The 21,762-nt window shown below is 41.0% G+C and overlaps 1 long non-coding RNA gene across 1 annotated transcript; it reads left to right on the top strand.

The window, feature by feature from the left end:
* The first annotated feature begins 18,766 nt into the window (after window positions 1-18,766).
* On the top strand, window positions 18,767-21,250 carry LOC136293620 (uncharacterized). Its single transcript, XR_010722196.1, has 3 exons — window positions 18,767-18,963; window positions 19,362-19,426; window positions 19,915-21,250. It is a non-coding gene; the product is annotated as an uncharacterized lncRNA (long non-coding RNA).
* The last annotated feature ends 512 nt before the right edge of the window (window positions 21,251-21,762 follow it).

Below are 21,762 nucleotides of genomic sequence, written 5' to 3'. Positions count from 1 at the left end.
GGTAAAATTATCTTAAAACGTCACAAAGCAAACATGTGAATTGCTGTTATTGTGCATTTTCCTTGTTTTTCACGTATTTAGCAGCAGTAGCACTCTGATTTCCTCCTTTGCAGAACAGGCTCATCTCCTAAACACTGAGAACTGGACAGCAATATTCCTGGTTCACTGAACAAATTTGAATTGTCACACCACAGCAATTTTTTTTTGTTATGTTTTGTTTTCCCTTTTTGGTATGTGTAATACCAGCCAGCAGATTAAAATGTTGCCAAATCAAGAAGAACATTTTACTGCTTGAAAATGAAATATTTTGAAACTAATACTCGTTTCATGATAAAGTTTTAACAGACCAGGTTGTTGACTGATTGACATTGTTTATCTCTGCTAAAACAGAGCCTGTAAAACTTTCTTGTTCTTCTCAGCCAGGCCTTCAAGGACTTACAAGATGTGCGTTTTAACATAATACAGAAGGATTTAATTAAGTGTAATAAATAACAGGAACACTCTCTGCCGATGAGTGCTTTTAGTAAATTAGGGTATAAGCTGCTTTCAAAGGTACCAATGAGAACTTTGCTGTTGATTTAAATTCTAAATTGTTGTGCAAGTGCTGATGATAATGCATTCTAGGAAAGGAATAAATACCACAAAACATATTCTGGATATTTAATAAAGACTCCTTAATACTTAGGTATTCTTTACAGCCTTGCTATTAAATCTTTTGGAGGAGGAGGATTTTCTGTGTGTAATTTAAAAGAATTTGATCTGTGCTATCAATGGCATTACAGAGATCTTTCTTCCCCAGTTTTCCTTCCCCATTTCAGCAGACATATTTTGCAATACCAATGGGAATTTAAGGGTGCCGCTTCTTTTTTTTTTTTTTTTAACCCCAAGAATATTTTTTAAATAGAGGAGTTTAGATTAAATTTACTTTATAATGTAGTGAATAAAGCCTGTGAAATGTGAAGGTGAAACATCCTGCCTTTTAATAGCAGAATTACAGTTTATTGTTGTTAAATGAGAACCAGCAGATGCTGTCAAGAGCAGTTCCTCTTTCCATCCCGTTTTCCAGCCCGGACTCTTTGATGCCAAATCCCTCCAGGGGGATGTGGAGCAGCATCTTTGCAGCTGGAAGTGGAGGGGCTGCTCCTCACCTTGAATTATTTCAGTCCTGAAGGCTGTGATAATTCTCCCTTTTAGCACAAAACCCCCCAAAAGATGTGTGCTGGTAAGTTTTGATATTTCCTCCTTCTGTTTGTGTGGCTGATCCGTGCCCAGATGTCTCCCCTGCACTTCCGATCAGGAGCTGGGAATCAATTCAAACTTTGTTTTCCCTAATGAGGCCAAGCAAGAGCTGTGTTTTACCTGCCCACACACCTGAGTTTATTCCCTGGCACTGCATTATCTCGCTGAGCCTCTGTTTTTTCCGTGCTCTGAGGCTGTTGTGTTCCAGGGGTGTGAGTGTAGCCAGGATTAGGAGGAGCCCAGGCTGGAGCTGGAGCTGCAGCTCATCACCTACAGCCCAAGGCAGAGGATCCAAGGAGCAGAGCTGGCTGAGAGCTACATTTTGGCACATTAAACCCTCACGGAAGATGTTTCCTGAGCTGGAAGTAGGGCAGGGGATGGGACAGGGGTCTCCTTGTACACAACAAAGCTGATCCAGTCACCTGTGTGAGCAAAGCAGCTGCAGTGACTGCAGGGGCAGAACCTGGGGTGAGAATGTCTCTGTGATTTATGGAGTCCTGCTGCTGAAAACGACACTTTAATAGTCTCAGCAGGAGTGCTTGTTGTTGTTTTGCTTGCTTTTTTATGCTGCTATGAATATGAAAGCTTGGTGCCTGGCCAAGAGGCAGCAAATAAATGCGAAAAAACTCCTTCTCCATTTGAAGACTCTGTTACTTCTCTCTTGGCCCACAGACAGCAGCATTTAACCTTGCTTATACTGTAACTAAATTTCAGTTTATTGAGCAAAGTGTAAAACTAAAGCAGAGAGTCTTCACCAGTGAGAGAGACACCAGCAGCACAGATGTGTCACCCTTCTATGGTGTTTTAATTCCCACTTAAGGTCCTGCTGTCTGGTAAAATATTTCTCATTACTGCTCTTGAAAGTACTGACAGCTAGTGATGGATTGGTGTAGAACAAAGTGTTTCAAGTCAGGATATATATAAAAACTATGTAATGTTAACTCTCTGGTTGCCCAGTATTGGATGGAAATGTTGTGAGGATTGAGCTGGAATTGTGCGTGTTTTTTCCAATATAATTGGCTGGGGTGTTCTTCCAGGACCTTCAGTCCCAGGTCAGTCCCAGGAAAGGACTGGGCTGGTTTAGTGTGGAGCACTCACTGAATGCCCTCAGTGCTCATAATTAGACTCAAAAAACAGCTCAACCCGGGTTTTCTTTGTGTATTTCCATACTCCTCACCAGCATTAGCTTAATAAAACCATTGGTTATCTCATTATCTGCAGGGAAGCTGGGTTAGGACACCATCCACACAACTGTCAGCCCCACATCAGATCTGTGCTTTTATTCTGCTTTTGAATGATGACATCCAAAGCAAACTCCTAGCTCTGTGTGCCTTTTGCAAATACATTTTTTTTTCCTGAGCTGCTTCAGAGAATGGCTTTAAGGGCAATTTAAACACCAAGACAGCTTAAGGCAGATGATAGGAGGCCTAAATGAAGTTTTATTCTAATTTATTTGTTTTTTTTTTTTTTTTTAATGTAATGGGATATCTTAATCTGTTTTCTGTTCTCTTTCTGTTGTTTAGAAAAGCGAGACCAGCTTTGTGTTTTCAGTTCATGAGTACAATATCCATGTGTGCTATAGACTTAACCCTTTCCAGAGCTGCAGGAGGAGGGAGAAATTAAGATAATTCATTGGCAAGAGAACAAAAAATATTTTAAATTTGGATTAAAATGAGACGAAGAGTCAGCTAAGGCAGCATAAGCACAGTTTTTTCCACATGACAGCGACGAGGGATGAGGAGTTTGGGTGGGGGCCAAAATGTCTCGTGGGGCAGCAACAAAAACTGGAGCTGTAGCAGTGCAGGGGAGAGACTTTGGGCTGTTTGAGAGAGCTGCTTTAGAAACTGCTGAGAGATATTCTCTGGAAGGCTCCTGGCACAAGTTAGGAACTGTATTTGTGAAAGTGCTGATGGATGTGGTGATGTTTTCCTGTGAAGGCAGAAATGTTTTCACGGCCCTGAACGTGAATTTGTGGATTTTGAGGAAATAAAGGGGTGCTGAGCAGCGAAAGAGGAAGGCGTTCAACACAAAGGAAAATGAGCCAGGTGGAGTTATCACAGACAAATACAGGTGGTGACACAATTTATGGGCAGCTGAGCAGGCAGCAAGTGGAAGGGCCAAGCTTTGGTCATCCAAAGGCTGCGGCAGGAGGTGCAGAGGAGCCTTGATTTATCCCAGGGACATTGAGAAACCTTTACAGGGTTATTCAAATGGCCCTCCCCAAATGAGAGGAGGTTTCCAGCAGCAGAGGTGGCTGCAGGGACTGGCAGAGCTGCTGTGTCAGCAGCAGGGGCTCAGCCCTTGTTGGGGAATTCAGTTTTCTTTACGGCTCCTGGCAGCAGCCGTGAAACTTTGAAAATGTTCATTGCTGCTCTGATGGATGGCGGAGTGAGGAGCCTCTGCACTCCAGAATTAATTTTCTGTATTCTAAGGTCTTCCAAATGCCTCTTTAGGGTTTGATTGATGTGGCTGGTTTTTATATTTGCCCAATAAAATATATTACACACACACACACCCCCCAGTGTTTTTATGGCACAGGTGCCTGCCTTGCTCTGCACTGAGGTTTATTCTTTTCTCTGTGCGTATGGATTCCTGATGCTTTAGATCCTGCAGAATGGGAAAACGTACATAAAGGTAATTTATTTTATTTATTTATTATATAAAAAGCGAGTTTTGTGGCTGCTTTATTGTAAGGACAAATTCTATTGATTTCTCTCACGTTCTAAAGCTTTTGATTTTTTACAGAACCACAAAATATGCTGAGCTGGAAGGGACCCACCTAGTTCATCGAGCAGTAGTTTTTTTACCCATGCTAACATCTAAGGAACTTGTAACTGAATAACTTATTTAATGGAGCATGAGGTGTGAAAATGTTGCACATTACAGATGCTTCTGATAAACAGACCCTGCACAACACAGTGCTGCAAATAAAAACCGGGGGAAAAGGTGAGAACTTTGCCCTTAGGAAGGATGAGGACTTTGCCTTTAGGAAGGATGAGGATTTTCCCTTTAGGAAGGGTGAAGACTTTGCCTTCGGGAAGGATGAGGATTTTGCTCTTAGGAAGGATGAGGATTTTGCCTTTGGGAATGATGAGGATTTTGTCTTTAGGGAAGGATGAAGATTCTGCCTTCAGGAAGGATGAGGATTTTGCCTTTAGGAAGGATGAGGATTTGGTCTTTAGGAAGGATGAGGACTTTGCCTTTAGGAAGGATGAGGATTTGGTCTTTAGGAAGGATGAGGACTTTGCCTTTAGGAAGGATGAGGACTTTGCCTTTAGGAAGGATGAGGATTTGGTCTTTAGGAAGGATGAGGACTTTGCCTTTAGGAAGGATGAAGATTTAGTCTTTAGGAAGGATGAGGACTTTGCCTTTAGGAAGGATGAGGATTTGGTCTTTAGGAAGGATGAGGATTTGGTCTTTAGGAAGGATGAGGACTTTGCCTTTAGGAAGGATGAGGATTTGGTCTTTAGGAAGGATGAGGCCTTTGCCTGCTGGGATTGGACATTTTTTCCCTTTACTGTTTGAACTGAGCTGCTGATGCCAGGGCTGTTCTCCTGTGTCACAGGGAGCTGGCACACATCAGTGTGCTCTGAAATAACAATTTGGTTTGTTTGGCCACTGGAGATTGTTTCATGTGACACTGCCCTGGCTCAGTGTCCCTCTGTGCCTTTGGGCACTGTCACCCTTGGTTGTCACAACGTCACCATCAACTCAACACCCAGAAAATCCCACACTGAGCCTTTGGACACCTTTTTTTTTTTTTTAATTATTATTACAATATTCCATCCCTGGCCAGGTCAGTGGGAGTTTTGTTGCAGAGAGAAGTGAGGTCAGTCTCCATTTTTTGGCTTTACTCTCCAGTCATGATTCAAGCCAGAAAATGAGGGGAGCCAATGTGAGCTGGCAGGGCTGTGCTGTGCCAACTCCAGCCCTCCCTGCTGGGAAATGTGCAGATAATGTTTAGGATGAGTGTCTGCTCCAGTACAGATGCAGAACTCGTTTTTAATTAGATCCAATTTTAATTTATTTATTTTTTTAAAATTTAACAGGAATTTTTGCATCTATAGAAATCAAGCCAGATTTTCTTTCAGAAAGTATTGTTAATATGTCTGGGAGGTGTGTGGTTAAAAGGATTATGGAAATGCAGCTTATTTGGTCAAGGTAGAGTAACCCTTAATGTGGGGTCAAACTTTGTTAGAGTTTTCAGCTGCAAGCAAAAAAGTCGATGTTAGATAACAAGTCATCTCTTGACCTTAAATTCCTGTTCACCTCTAAAAGAAGGCAAAAATAATTTTACACATTAATTAAGAAAAATTCCCACTTTATTATTTTTTTTCTTCATTCTCAGTAACTGTGTTGTTTCTTCTGAGACCACTTCACCTTTTGTTTCACCTTCCTTTTGAAAGCCTCCTGAAAGATAACTTGGATTTTGCTTTTTTTGTGCTAAAGCAAACTGCAGCACTAGGACCTTCCGTAATGTCTTAGGAAGGGCTTTATGGTCATGGGAGCAAAGCCTGGTCGTGAATGAAACCTGAAACCTTTTAATAATAAATACAGTGATTTAAAACCTTTTAGAGCTGCTGAAATGGGGGGGGGATGGAGGGAAGATAATATCTCTGCCTTCTGTAGGTGTATTTTGTTTTACACTTTGGATTATAATCGGATGGGATAAATTATATTTATTTTTAAGGACTACACAGGTTTTCATGAGCTTTGGATGAGGGGTTGAATATTCAAATTCACCGACTCACTTTTATTTTCAGTTACTTCCAGTCGTGGCCTTTATTGAATAAATCATTAAGAACGATCTTGTACAAGTGGGACCATAAATCACATTTTGGTTCTAGGATGTTATAAAGGAGGGAGTTGTGTTTGTTTCTTTCTCTGTAGGTAAAATATATCAATTAATAAGCACTCTGTTGTGCTTTTCTGCTTAATGAGGAGCAACAATGTTTGATGGAACACCAGTGAAAGGAGACAAATGGGATGCGAGTCAAGGGGTAATGGGGAAAAGCTTTTAAGAAATAATAGTTAAAGCAATAAAATCATACTCCTAGAAATCAGGGTGCAGATAAGATTTAGGTGTTTTTGTATGGGGAACCCAGATTATGTCATACAACAGAACTGTTCCCTCAAATGATGCCTTAAGTTTTATCTTTCCTGTATTTCAGGTCCTGTGCTGCCCGGGGGTGCAGCTCTGAGCTCACAGTCAGTGTCACTCAGCTCTGCACACAGCAGGGACACGAAACAAATCCTTCTCCTGCTGCACACCAAGGACAACTCTCAGCCCCAACAGCACAAACAAGGGTGGGCTGGAGGGAGGGACAAGAAGGATGGGACCTCACAGCCTGGAGCTGGAACTGGACAATTAAACCCCAAAATGCAAATGGACCAAAACTTATAAAAGTGTGAGACTTTGTGACCAGTTGTCCATTTTGTGACCGTTTTGGGTCCACCTTGGGTGCAGCCCTGGCCAGGCTCTTGTGCTGCCCAAGGTGTATCCTTAAAGGCCTTCTAATAAATATCAACTTTATTCTCTTAAAATACCTACTTTATTCTTAAAACACCTTCTTTATTCTCTGTCCAGTCTCTGTTCCAGCTCAGCCTTCCCCAGGCGTCAAAACGTGCCCTGCTAAAGGAATGGTTTACACAGAGAGGATGTAAAACCTGCTGGAAGCCTTGGTACCACCTGGGTAGAGAACATGAAATTGGTCAATTTATTGGTTAATTAATAACTCTGGGCGCTGCTGAGCCTTGTTATTCCCAGGTGACCCCACCACCTTTGGCTGTCACAGTGCGCAGAAGGGCTGGAATTTCTACAGCCAAGGGTTATAATTAACTAATAACACGTCAAGAATATCTTTGAAAGGTATTTTTGTCATGAGAGAAGTGGCTGAGTAACCTTTTAGCACAAAGGGAATGAATGCAGAACAGAGTGAGCCAGGGAGAGTAAATAATGACTGGGTTCTGTTGAGTGCAAGAGGGTTTTTGTTGCTTTTGTTGCTTTTCTTGCAATGGGTTCAAAGAAAGAACATCTTACATTGTTTTAAAACATAACCGAACAACAATTTATTTTTTTTAATGGTTATTCCCGTCACGGCCTTTGTAAATAGAAACTTCATGAGGAAAGCTAGAAATATTTTCATGGAATTCAGGTAATATTTGTGATACTGACACCTGTAGAGTTTGATCTTTTTTTTTGATGCTTTATGAAAGGAAATTTATGTCCAAATGATATTTGAAGGAGTCAGCTGCAAGTGTTGGTACCTTTGGGCGTCCCAGCTCCTGAGGCTGGGGATGTTTTCCCAGTTTGGCTTTTTCCCCACTGATATTGATAATATTTCCCTGCCAGCCTGACTCAGACATCCTCAAAATGTTCAGTATCCATGGTTTTCCTCATCTTATCATTGGAATTGCACCTTCCACTGTTCTCTCAGTTTTAGAAAATCTTTTCTTCCCTGAAGATCTCCAAAGCCAAATTTTGTCTCTTCACGTTTCACACAGATTTTTTCCCCTCACTAATGTATTTCTCTCATTACATTAATGCTTATCAAGAGCCACATTTTGTTTTCAAAATCTTTCCTTTTCCTTTTTTCCTTAGTTTTCAAAATCATCCTTTCTGAAAAAAAGATGCTTTTTTTCAGAATCTTTCCTTGTATGCAGATTTATTGGAAGTAGATTAATCAGAAACAAAAATGCTGCTTGGCTTCTGAAATCACTTAATTGAATATATCCTGCCTAATTGAATGCCTCCATATGGATTTCTGCAGTCCTCACTTTTGGTGTTTGTTTGTGAGTGATATTTTATTTATTATAGGAATTTTCCTTTTGTACAGGCTGGAAATTCAGTATTTGAGGTTGAGTGTTATTGGCTAATGAAGCAGCAATTAAGAACTTTTCATATAATCCAAATATGTTTCTTTTGTCCAGATTTTAAATATATTTACCTATCTATTTGTTTATTTATTATATCAATTTTATAGATAAACATATTTTTTTAAGAAAACAGAAGAATAGAAGGGAGCTTCTGAAGTGTTGTTTGAAATTTTTTGTATTTTTTCTTTATTTTTTGTTGTTTCCTTGATTTTCTCACTTTGTGACTCAAGGCACATGTATGTTAACATTTATATTTATATACAAATATATATTTATATATATATATTATATTTATATATATATTTATATATATATAAATATATATTTATATATATTATATATATATAAATATATATTTATATATATTATATATATTTATATATTTGTATGCTTATATTTATATATTTATATCTATTCAGCTGCCAAAAGCCAGCCTGTAGCATCTCAGATCTGATGAAAAAAAAAATAAATTCAGAGTTTACTGAATTTCTTTTCCCTACAAATCTTTTTATACTGTGCACAGAAAGATTTACAGTGAAAAACAGAGGCTGCGCTAAAGCTGACTGCTCAGTATGGAAACCATAAGGCCCTTCAATAAAATAATTTTAGATATAATTCCTTCATGAAACAGATTTTTAAAGTTGATTCTGTCACTCAGATATAGATGTAAAATAATTCCTGTGTATTTCCCTGTAGTTTGTTCTCCAAGTGCTATATCAATAATATAATTTACTGAGTAGCCAAAATCCATCTTCTCATATATGAAAGTACTTGCATGAAATATATAATAAAATTAATTTTTTAAAAAATTATGAATTTTTAGGGGAAAGACCCATCAGCAAACCACATCCCGTAGTTACAGACATTTTGCACCCCCATACTCAGCTGCTTTGGGCTCCAAAGAGGCAGCAGATAAAGAGACTGATAAGGACAATAATTGGGATATTCCAGGAGATCCAATGTTGCATCCTAATGGAGTCAAATATTTTGGAAGTGCAAATGTGGAACTCTCTCCAGATTTGTAAAGCACTTTAAAGCTGGGAGGGATTGAAATGCTGAATATTTGCTGTAAATGTGTATTTCTGTAGTAAAATGTAAAATTACATAAAATTTGTTCTCACAATAAGCTCCAGAACCACTTGTACCAAACCAGTATTTTCTATGTGCTTGAAAAATTCACTTTTTAGCTACTGTCCCAAATAATTCCCGAGTCTGTTTCCCTTTCCTTCCAATTAAACACGAAGTGGTGGTAAAATTCAGAGTTTGGTTATAAAGGCTCCACACTTCGGTTGTTTTCCTGCAGAAAAACGCATTTTTTTGAGGAAATGTCCTGATTTGCCCGGGAAAGTTTGTCACTAGGTGGCGGGATCAGACTGTGTTAGTGCCAGCATTCCTGAGGATTTATCCCCGTCTTTCTATTCCCTGAACACCCCTTTGATTATGCCCAGCATTCCAAAGCATCAAAATGTTACAAATAAATTCGAATAAATGCAACACTTTTCCATGAGGTTTTGTTTTTGTTTTTGTTTTTAATAGCAGGTATACGGTGCTGGAGTCCAGAATCACTGGAATATTTCATTAATATTCCCTTTGAGATCAAACCTGCTCGTTTTTGCTGGAGTGTTGGGAGTATTTTACTACTCAAAATTTGTGAGGATGTGTAAATAAAAACATGTTGGTTTCCCAAAGGCGTCTAATATTCGGACACTGCCTTACCCGGTGGGCAGATAAGGTATTTATTGATTTATTGTGAAAATGGCTCTTTTTTTTTTTTTTTTTTTTTTTTTTTTTTTTTTTGGTGGCTCTTAATGCCATTTTTTCCTCGGAGAACCCCCAGTTCCCAGCCCCAGTCAAAGATGTTACCAGCTGGATTTTTCCTGTGTGGGCCAATTCGAAATCTCTCTGGCTGGGGCCCTGAGTAAAACCTGGAAAACTCTGCTGTGATTGGCATTTGCATTCTGCCCTCCATTCATTCCATCCAAACCAATCCTGGTGTTCCAATGGAGGCTGGAATATTTTAATAGCCGGATTTGACAGATGGAGCAGCCCTGCAGAACCCGAGGAGATATTCTTCTCAGGGATAAAACAAATGTCTGGGAAATATTGGGGGGACATCTCTGCTCACTTGCTCTGCGCTGAAACCCCTGGGATACTCAAAGGAACAATTTGTTTTCCAGGGATGTGCTACAGGTTGTGAGCCAAGAGTGTCCTACAGACGTGGATGAAAGGTCATCAGTAATAGTCCAGTTAGCCCTGTGTTCCTTGCCAAAAAAATAGCCCAGATTTTAAATCATAAACTGAAATTACTATTATTATTATTATTATTGAATATTGAAAAGTGTTCATTATTATTATGATTATTGAAATTATTAAACATTTATTGAAATTACTAATTCAAGGCCTCCTTATATAGGTTTAAATTTGAAAAAATGCTTAAGAAATTTGTTCTTTTGGGCAGGCATGAGGGAAATAATATAATCTGACTTTAATCCTCAGGTTAGCTAATATGGGCTAAAGTTCTTCTGTAGATTAAATTATAGTTATGAAATTCTCGAGAGTACTCCCTGACATAATTCTAAAAATACTGAATAAAATGTTACTTGATTTCCTTTTTTTCTTTTTTAAAATGATTTTTAAAATATTTTTTTTTCCTCAGCCAACTGCTGTTTGTCCAAAGTGAGCAGGTGGAGAAGCACCTGTGGGTTTTCTGTGGATTACCTCAGGCCTGGACTGAGGAGGAACATGGTTGTGATCCCAGGGGAAGTCTAGACTCGCATGTTCTTAGAATTGTTTAGGGAGACTTTATTTGCATTTTTTTCCAGGTGTCTGAGCCGTGGGTCAGTGGATATTTTGCCTTGAATATGTTTGGAAGTTGTGGAAAATGGGTGCTGCAGGTGCTCAGTGGGATGAGATCAATCATAGGGAGAGTTTAGCACCCAGAGGAACTTCTGGCAGTGGGGGATGTTCAGCAACCAGAAAAATATGGATGTCATGAACAATGAAAATTATAAATGCCTTTTTATTTCCCCCCCAGAAAAGACATTTTTAGGCTTGAATAACATCTGCTTGTAAACAGCCAACTCATTCTCAAGTTTTTCAGGAGTTTTGCATGTTTTTAGGTAACACCTGCAATGACTTCAGGAATAAGTTGGGTTTTTTTTACCAGGAGCCTTTTTTATTTAATCTCCAAGTTGGAATTGCAGTTTTTTCCCCCAGTGAAGGAGAATTTATTCTTCACAGTGAAGGAGATGGTTTTTTTCTCCTAAAATGTGAATATCTGTTTGCACAGATGCTTTAAACTGATAGTGTTGCATGGAGTACTTGAGACTTAGATGCAATAAAGAAAGCTTAAATAAATTCGTTTGTTTTGAAGCAGAGCTTGCAAAGCTGAGATTTATTTCCTCATGCATTTGTTGCAAACCTTCAGCTTCTCAAGTAATCAGAGCTTGGTTAAAAGGAATTTTTTTTTAATTGAGAAGTATTGGACATGTTGCTCAGGCCATCCCAGGCAGCATCTCATCTCTGCCATAAGCTGGAATGGGATTTTGTTACAAATTCCTGCTCATGGCTGAGGTGGAACAGCAGTGGAAGGTAAATAAATGATTGCAGAGATGAATCACCCTTGTTCCAAAGGTGCACCTTGTTTCTGCTGGCTTTCATTATTTCAGCATTTCAGTCATTACTTCATTATTTCAGTCAATGCAGCTCTGCCTTGGCTTTACATTGAAGGGCTGAGGTGCCAGCACCAGTTTTTTACCCCCTCTTTGGACACTTTTTAACAGCATTTGAGCTTTTTGACCTCACACCAGCACAAAACAAAAATGCCTTTAGTAGTTTGGCTGTGGACATCTCATATATCCATACATCCCACATGTGTGGTGTGTGGGTTTGTGTAAATCCACACATGCAACAAGTAAGAAAAGAAGGATGGTTTGAGCCTGAAATATCTTCCTGCACCAACTGGGCTTTGTTACAGTTTCTGTCTGATTAACACTCAAAATATTTTACCTCTGTTTTTTTCAAATCACGCCTGCACGTTATAAACAACAAAGCAGAATAGGTTTCTAATTAGTATTCAGCTGGAAAAACGTTCTATAAATCAGAAGAGAAGTTTGCTCTCCCCCTTTGGTGAAGTACAAGAGAATTCTGTTTCAATGAAGCATGCAATTTTAATCAATTGTACCCTAAGAAAAGAAGACAAACAGCTGCTGCTGGTTAATTGGTGAATGTCTCCACCAATGGACTCATCATTTATTCACTGCCTTCGACGCTGAAAATAAAGGTGTGAGCACCCTGCAGTAGGACTGCCTGCACATTTGTGACCGAGCAGCTCAGTTTGCACATGGAGAATTTATTTCAAGAGATAAAGATGTGACCTTCACCCTCCCAGCTTCATTGTTTCCATCTGATAATCACATTTCCTGCGAAAGGTCAGATCTCTCCTGTGAAACTGAGGGGAAAACAAATTTAATCCCTCCGGCTGAAAGATTCACTTATTGTTAGAAATGTTCCCAAACCCTGGAGATTTCCTCACTCTGCCAGAGGGTTCTGGGGTAGAACCAGAGACCCCTGTGGGCTGGGAGGGAGCTCAGAGGTCGCTGGGTCCAGCCTTTGGCTCGGCTTGGATCCAGCTCCAGCTCTGGTTCGGTTGAGTTGTGAAGCTTCTCTGTGCTCCAGTTCCAGCTTTTTTCCCTTCATGGTAAAATGAATTGTTTTTCTGCCATCAGGTCAGAATTTCCCACCCTCCAGGGTGATTTCCGGCTGTCCTTCCACTGTGCACCTGGGGGAAGGGTCTCTCCATCATCTCTGTCCTTCCTCGCCTCCAGAACCCCTCATTATTCCTATTTATTTTCCACAACCTCTTCATCGAATCTATTTATTTCCGGCAACCTCTCTGTTCCTTTCATTTCTAGCTCCACTTTGGGGTTGGGATTTTGCCCTGCTCCCTCTTTCTCACTGATCATTTGCAGTGGAGTTGCAAAGTTTTCCAGGGAAATACAGGAACGAAACACGAAACGTCAACATGACCAAAGTTGGTGTGATTTATCCTCCTTCCCTTCCTTTTCTCTCCACTCTTGTTCTCCCCTGTATCCCCTTTTCTTTTCATCTTCCTTGCAAGTAATTTTTGCAGCAGCTGTGCTCAGTTGTTCTGTTCTCAGCTTTTGTTTTGCCCTTGCCTCTAGGTTTGTTCTTGGTATTTTGATTTTGCAGTTTGTCTCTTTGAGCCTTCCTTGTCCTGGTTTCCCCTCTTCCATCCATGGTGAGGCTGTTTGGGGCTCCTCCACATCATCCTGAGACTATTCCAGGGCTGCGTATTCACCAATATAAAATATAAAATAATAAATAGAACAATATTTCCTCTGGGTTGATGTTGGGTTAATATTTCCTTTATCTGGCTGATAAACAGAACCATAAAAGTGCAAAATTGAAATAAAATCTAGATTTTTAATTTTTTAAAAAAAGTTTTTGTAAACTTTACAGTTACAAAATGTAAAATCTAAACAACAGCTCTGGGATGGTGGTTTTTTTTGTTGTTGTTGTTGTTTGGGTTTTTTTTTGTAAAAAGAAGTTAAAATTTATCGACTACTCAAAGGATACAAACACTTAATTTGATCCTGTGCTGTTTTCTTTTAAAAGTGTTTTTAAGACAGGCTCTGCAGCCATTTCCAAGTCTCTGAAGAAGGCCATACATGAAATATTTGATGGTAATAACGATATCAGATCTTACCGAACTTTGAATAATCTGTCATATGAATCAGCAAACTGAGGATTCTGTTCTTGAAATAATAAAGTAAAACTAAATATCAGAGCATCGTATTAATAAACATGAAGATTAATCTTCTACGGCAGTGGCTTAATGCTGTGTAACTAAAATGAATGTTCCAACTATTTTTTGGAGAAAAAAATGCTTTGTGCTTTGCTTTCCATAGGAGAAGCAATCAATGGAGAACAATTCCATTGGTGGTTACAATGCAGAGGCATTTTTTAAAAAATAATTCAAGGAGGGTAAGAAAATGTTCTGGCCTGCAAGAACGCGTTTAGAAGTGCTAAATAGCTTTATTATGTTGTTTAAATGTTTTAATAATGGCGTTACACGATGTTCTGTAAATTTCATTTACATTATAATTGCTATTACAATGTTAAAATACCATCAATGAGATGCTTTTGTGCTTCCAAAATTCAATTATCGGTGTATCTTCTTTTATATCAGCCTTAGCTGTTGTGTTTGCAAATTTTAGATAAAACTCACTCTGCAGGCATCCAAAGGGAGGGAATAAAGGAGGTGGAAAAGACAGGTACACTGAGAATTTATTTTGTGTATGATACAGAAAGGCGTACAAACATCTAGAGAGAGGAGAATTCTTCTTTGAGTGTTCTTTCTGTCCTTCTGAAGGTCTGTAGGGGCTTGGCTCTAACCATTAATGATATAATTTTTTTTCCTTTCACTAACCCACGCGTGTATTCTCAGACTGGCAAAGAAAGAAATCAAAGAGAATGGTTATCTTTATTTAAACCCGTCCGTCCCCAGCTCAACTCTTTCAGGCTTCCCCTTCACTGCCAGGTGATCAGCAGGCTCTTCCCCCGCGCCGGACCTCTCCCCTTCATGCGAATTTTGTGAAGGAAACCTCGTTTCTCTGTATTCAAAAGCAAAGATTCGCAGTGCCTCGCTGTACACTCTGCTCTGCATCCTACTGATCCTCTCCCCGTGGAGCCGGAGGTGGAATTGGGCCGTTTTCACCGAAAACCCGAACTGCAGAGAAATGCCAGCCCGTGTTTGTTGGAGGTCAGGTTTTAAGTCCCTTTGCCTGGAGGATTAAAGGGCTGCAGTTGAGTGAGTAGCTCTGGTGAGTTCAGTGTGCAGCAGCTCTGGATAAAAGCAGGATGCTGAAGGAAGAGCAGCTCTGAATTAAATCAATCTGCATCAGGCACTGCTTCTCCTTTACAGAATTTAAGGAATTTTTTTTCTGCAGACCATCCAAATAATGTCCCTTCTAGGGTTCTCTAGGGGGTGATTATGTCTTTAATTTCTTGGACCTCCATCCTGGGGGTTCAAGGGGCTCAGGCGGGGCAGCCCAGGAATCACAGAACCTCAGCATAAAAGCTTCTTTTGGGATTCAGCAGCTGTTCCTTCCCGGAGCTGTAAATCCATAAAAAATCCCCGTGTGCTGATTGCTGCATTGTTTGACACCCATTCAGCCCCGGGCCTTGGCAATCACCGAGCTCAGCCCGATAAAATTGTTGTTGGCCTCCAGCAATCCCTGCTGAACACCTGAATTCCCGCTGAAGACTTTCCTTAAACTCTCTTGGCTTTTTCTTTCTCGGGCTCCGGTTATCCTCGGAAGTTATTTCTCCTCGCTCTAGCTTGGAATCGAAACTCCGGTTCCAGTATTGGAATTCTGTCCTGTTTGCTGGGACAGCCGCACAATTCCAGTAGCTGGAGCATCCACATTGTGTCTATCAAAAGCCTTCTGCTGGTTTTCTCCGTATTTTAGTAACCAGGGCTGGGTTTATGGGCACTTTGAATGCAGCTGTGCTGTCCTGCCTGGAAATCTGGTGAATTGTGCGGGAGGGAATGGTGTGTCCTGCTTGCTTTCATGTCCTGCCCATCATTCTTGGACAGCTGAATGTATTCCAAGAACTGATGGAGTCACCGGTGAACATTTTCTTATGTCTGTATTGTCCCAGAATTTGAGAGATTTCTTCTGCATTTCTGGAAGAAGTGGGTGTTCTGATCGTCTGTCTTTGCTTGTAAAAAAACCCAACTTTTTTTGTCGTGTTTTCATCTCTGTCAAAGTAGATATTTCCAACTAAGGAGCCAGGGTTTGAAACCCTCCTTTCGGCTGAATTTGCTTCATTTACATTTTTACTACACATTTAGTGAATGTATTGAAGTGCTATTGAATGATTATCTCAGTGAGTGGGTAAGGCAGTAAAATGTTGTGTTTTGAATGACATTATTCTTTGCTATTTCCAAGGCAGCGAGGTTTTATTGCGAATTTAACCAGAGTGCCACCGACACATTTCCACGGGGGTTGCTCTGCCTGCTGGTGGGATCAAATACCTCCCAGTATTTGGAAAAGGACCGTGATAAATATAAACGAGTTCTCATTTAGAAGTGGAAAAACAAACATAGCTGGACCTTGGTTTTGATGTGATTGAACGTTGTGTGGCCAAGCGTTGCATTGAAAACTCATTAATTGAGACACCCCTACAGTTTTGTTACTTGTAACCTCTGAGAGATAAATACAGATAATTAATCACCTCTCAGATTTGGGTCTGACTGTAATGCAAAGAACCAATAAAAGAGAATTTCCTCAGTACAAACAGGTTTTCTACCCAGCACAGGGAGATTTTTGGAGTAGCCATCCAGCCAGCAGGGGAAAAAATCTCATTACGCTGAAGACTCTCTGTGCCAAACTTTTGAAAGGCATAAAATAAAATGGTTGGTTGCAACAGCAGGAGGCTGGACTTGATAATCTGGAATATTTTTAAGTGCTGCATTCATAAATTTTAAGATACTGGTGGAAGATGTCCTGGGCTATGGCAGAGGGTTGGAACTAGATGATCTTTAATGTCCCTTCAACCCCAAACCATTCTGGGATTCTGTGATACATAATTATATATAAAATATGAAAAATGCAATCTGACGTGACAGATGCTGTGGTACCACCCTGAGGGACAGGAGAACCATACTGACGGGGGTGTCAGCTGAAAATCAGCACACTGAGCTGATCTTTGAATCATTTAAGAAAAATTGTAAAAGAATTACCCTGGTGAGCTACTTCTTTAAGGTGGAGGGCTAAAATATTACAGGGTCCTTTTTCAGTATCTTTATTTTTTTTTTTACTTATTAATTACCAGGTTCTTGTACCTATTTTTATTTCCCATTTCTGGTTAAGGTTTGGAGAACCAGGGGGATTTTACACTGAATGAGGAAGGGCATCAGCCAGGAACCACCGGTGTGCACGGAGCATCTGAGGAACAGGGTTGGATAAAAAAGGGAGGAAGGATGAGAATGCAAAACACACTCTTGTTAAAGCTTTAAACTCGACTCTGTCTGGTCCTACAGATGCTGCAAGTCCCCTGACAAGTTGACAGCAGACAGGAACTCCAGCAGGGGAGGTTTCTGGCTGGGTGTGAGGAAAAGCCTTCCCCAGGAGGGCTGCTCTGCAGAACAGGGAGCACAGAGAGCTTCTGCCTCCTCTCTGTCGGATTATTCCTTTTTCTGACCCAGAGATGGGGCAACTGAGAGGTGTTTTAAAAGCTTTTATTCCATCTTCAGTCTCATGTGAAGGGTGAGACAGTGCAGGTGTTATAATTCACTCCGTCACAATCAGAAGCCAAACTGTTTCCTAATTACAATTATTGTAATTACATTATAAGGTTTTTTTTGGCTTATCAGCTTTTGCCACACAGTGCTGTTAATGCCTTAAAGCCAATCATCTAAAATGACCCCTCGTGGGTCCTACTACAATGCACCTTTCACAGTTTTGTTTCTCCAAAGTATCTGATCTATTTGCAAAGCCATCATTTGAAACTTGTTTCCAGTTCCATTTCTCTCTCAGCAACGTCTGTCCTATTCCGTGGCATTTCTAAGTCAGCATTTTTAGTCTCAGAATTTACATACACATGCACAAGGCTATGTGAGCCTTCTGTCAGGCTTGGAGAATGCTCTACAAATCCATTTCCCACTCCTCTCCATCCCTGCATTTTCCAGCTCTGAGCTGGAGAAATCCCTGAGCAGCTCTTGTGGCTTCAGAGCTGCCCCTGCTTTGAGCAGGAGTGGGACTGGAGCCCTCCCGAGCTCCATGAAACCACATTTCTGCTTTTCTGAAGCTGTGGTGGAGGCAGGTGCGGACATTCACCCCAGAAAAGGTGCAGAGAGGAAGATCTGGCCGTTTGTGCTGTTGATAATGGGGAATTAAAGAGCTGCTGGAGGCATTGACAGCTGCTGGAAGCTCTTCCAGGCCTCACCTCGGCAGTGTCACAGCACTCAGGATGACCCTGGCCTTCAGCAACAGGTGACACACCTCTGGAGTATAAAGTCATCTTAAATACCTTTGGATTTTGAATAAGAAAAGGGTGTTTTAAGGACTTACCCTTAAGGGGAAAGAAACATATTTTCAGAGCCACACGTTGTTTTGGAGCAGAGATGTAAGTCCAGGTCCTTTAGATTTTAATAATTTCCAGCTGCTGTCTGGAAACATGAAGGTCACACCCTTGTGCCAGAGCAGGAATTAGGAATTCAGCAGGAAGAAGAAGAACATTTGGTGTAAAAGATGGGTGTAATGACATCCTTTTTATGGACTGATGGACAGTGAAGGCAGGAGAACTGGAATTTGGATTTCTCGGTGTTTGTTTCTGTGCCTGCCTCTTACCCTGCTCTGACACGAGGCAGAGGTTTCAGAAAGCTCTTAGCAGTGCATCAAGGGTTTAAAATACATTTATGGTGTTATTCCTTGTCTCCAAGAGGTCAAATATTTTCAGATCTCTCCCATGGTAAAGCTGGGTTACCACTGGCACATTCTTGCTCAGAATTTGACGTGGCATTGAACACATTTAATTGATTTTTTTTTTAACGGTGTTAATGATGTCCTGATTTTCCAGCAGGTAAATTCCTTTTTCTTCTGTACACTTCATGATGATGTTGGCTACTTTTGCTGGTCACCTGGATGTGATTAAGTACCTGAACTCAGCAGGTGCTTCCTGGGAAGGCAAAGATCTGGGAGGTCAAACAACTTTTCAGGGCTGCAGGTGGAGGTCAAGGTCCTGCTCTTGTTGCCTGTTGATTGATGGTGCTGAAATGGAAATGTTTCATCACTACAAGTTTGCAGCATTGTCCCAAAAGTGAGCAGGTTAATTTTTATCCTCATGTTCATTCTGCCCTGATACATTCCTGAATCCTTTGGGCAAAGGAGGGCTGGTGCTTAATGGAAACTCATTTGCCCAAAAGAATGATGGCTGTGGGTTCAGGAAAGCGGGGAATTGTGTAGTTCTGACTGAAAAATGGAGCAGTGGGTAAAACCCTGCTGATCTCATAGCTATAACTGGAATAACCTCAAAGTCTTTAGGGCAGTGGAGCTTCCATGGTGGTGGTTTTGTAATTAAACCTCCTCTCTTCACCTTTCCTTCATGGGGGACAGGGTGTCAGAAAATTAGGGTAAAACACAGGATATAATAGGGGAGCCTTCCTTGCTTACAATCCACATTTTTGATCAATCGACAACGTTTCGTTTCATTTGCAGGTTACCATGAGACAGGAGACTGGCACAGGAGATTGCCCAGATTCGGTTTCACAACAGGCACAGATGTGTGTCAGCAAACAAAAATGGGATATATTTAGTAATGACTGAGTAAATATTAGCAAATGGATGGTATAATTAAATCAACAGCTGATAAGGTGCTGGCAAGCTCTGATCAAGGCTGCTGGGTGGCTGAATGAGGAGCGGGAGATTCGGAGATAAGAATTGATGGATGTGATGTTATCCTCAGTGAGAAGAGGGGAGCACCCAAAGCGCTGAGAAATGAAATTGATGACCTGTAAAACAAGCTGAGATTAAAAGGAAAATAAATCAGCTTGATGGAGGCTCCTGCAAGGAATGCAAGGGGCCAGAGAGGGCTGGGCAGGTGTGGGATAAGCTGAAGTTTTTATAATGTTTTCCTTAAAGATGGTCAGGATAATGTGCAATAATAGTATGGGACTTAAAACTGCAGGTATCACTTAAAACTTGTGGGATAGAATTTAGTTTTGCATTTGTTTTGTGGAACTGAGGCTGGTTTTTTCCTCTCCCCTCACAGATCCTCTGTTCCCAGTGCTGCCCTGTTTGGGAGTTGTGAGTAGTGATGAAATTCTGCGTCCCTGAGCTCCCAACATCAACCTGAGCTTGTGGTGAACTGGTTCTGGCAGCTCCCTGAGGCGAGGGAGAAATTCTGCTGGGGAAGAGGGAAGGAGGATGAAAACCATGGAATGGAGCTTTGGTAGCAAAGACTCAGCTCTGGGGAGCAGGATGGGGCACGATTATCCTCATTTATTGGGTATTACTGTCCCAGCCAGCAGGAGGTTCCAGAGTTTCTGTCTTAATGAATTAATTCTGCTGGATATTTGTTACTCCAGGAATTCCATGGCCGAAGTGTTCGAAATGATATAATTTTTATTGTTTGATGCATGTGTGCATTGCTGTACAGTACAGCCTGCTGTCCATGCTTATGGATTGATGATTTTAGAGGAATAAAACCAGGAAAGTTATTTACTGGGACCTGCAGTTCTCTGGGAGGCGTTGCTGGAGGGAAACATGTCCTGAGAGGTGAAGTTTGGGAAAATTCCTGTTCAGCAGTCGCTGCTGAGAGCTTTTCTCTTGTCTTTTTTCATGCTCTTTCCAGAGTGTGTCAGGAAAATCCACAAACACCAGAAGGACAGAGCAGTCCCGCAACTTCATTTGAATAAAGGGAGAGAGATTAAATTAGGGGCTTCTCCTCTTATTTATTATTTTTTCTTTACAAACCCCAGTTGTTATTATTAACTTGACCCTTATGAACAACCTGGAACATTTGAAACACTCCCTCCTGACTGTTCCAAGTCTGATCCCTGCACCAGGTGTGGCAAGTAAGTAGAGAATAAAGCAGACAGTGACGTTGTAGCCCATTCTTCACTAGAGGTCCTTGTCCATGGCTACTGATGGCTGAGGTCTCAGCTGAGAATTCCAAATTTCCTTGACCTGAGTGTGGTGGGTGCACCCGTGTCCAGCTGTCCTGGCTGCTGGTCCTGTGGTCCTGGCTGGATCTTATGGACACCAGAGGCCAAAGGCAGCGTCTGTGCCAACTGAGCTGTTCAACCTGAGCAACCACATTTGTTCAAGTGACCCCAAATGGTCTCAAGTAACCTCTGGATCAATTAAAAAATACTGCAATGACCTCAAATAACCTCTGTGACCTCAAGTAACCCCAAACTGGACCTTTAAATGACCCCTGTGACCTCAAGTAACCCCAAACTGGACCTTTAAATGACCCCTGTGACCTCAAGTAACCCCAAACCAGGCCTCAAATGACCTTAAGCAACCTCAGTCAGGGCCTCAAATGACCTCAAGTGACCCCTGAGTCAACTTAAAAAAATATTCAAATGCCCTCAAGTAACCTCAGATCAATTAAAAAAGACTCCAACGACCTCAAGTGACCCCTGCGACCTCAAGTAACCCCAAACCAGGCCTCCATCTACCTGTTGCAGTTTCCAAGTTAGCGGGCTTTACTTCCTCCTGCTTTACTTGGTGCAAAAATCAAATTAACGTTCTGTACCGGTGTAAATCCTCTGCTGCGCGTCCTCGTGTGGGCTGGGAGGAGCAGCAGGGGCATTAAAGCACTTTGGTACTTTGTTCTTTGTTAAAACCTGACCTGATAGTTTAATTTCAGGCGGCAGCAGCCTGGATGAATTTGGTGTAGGGTGGAGATTCCACCTTTCAAACAGGATTTAGGGTGATTTTTCCACTCTGGGCTCCTGCAGGAGGAGGAACCCAGAGCTGCAGCTGCAACAGCCACTGGGAGACTTTGCTGGTTCAGGTTTTACTTTTTCCCTTGTGAAAAGGGATATTCTTTCCTCCTCACCTTCCAGTATTACAAAAGACTAGAAGTTTTCACAGGTAGATATAAATAATC

This window comes from Chamaea fasciata, unplaced genomic scaffold (genome assembly GCF_029207755.1).
Source record: "Chamaea fasciata isolate MVZ Bird 193981 ecotype frontalis unplaced genomic scaffold, bChaFas1.0.hap1 SCAF_9, whole genome shotgun sequence".
Taxonomy (NCBI): Eukaryota; Metazoa; Chordata; class Aves; order Passeriformes; family Sylviidae; genus Chamaea; species Chamaea fasciata.
The sequence above is the reverse complement of the archived record's forward strand: the minus strand, read 5'-3'. Positions and strand labels throughout refer to the sequence as shown.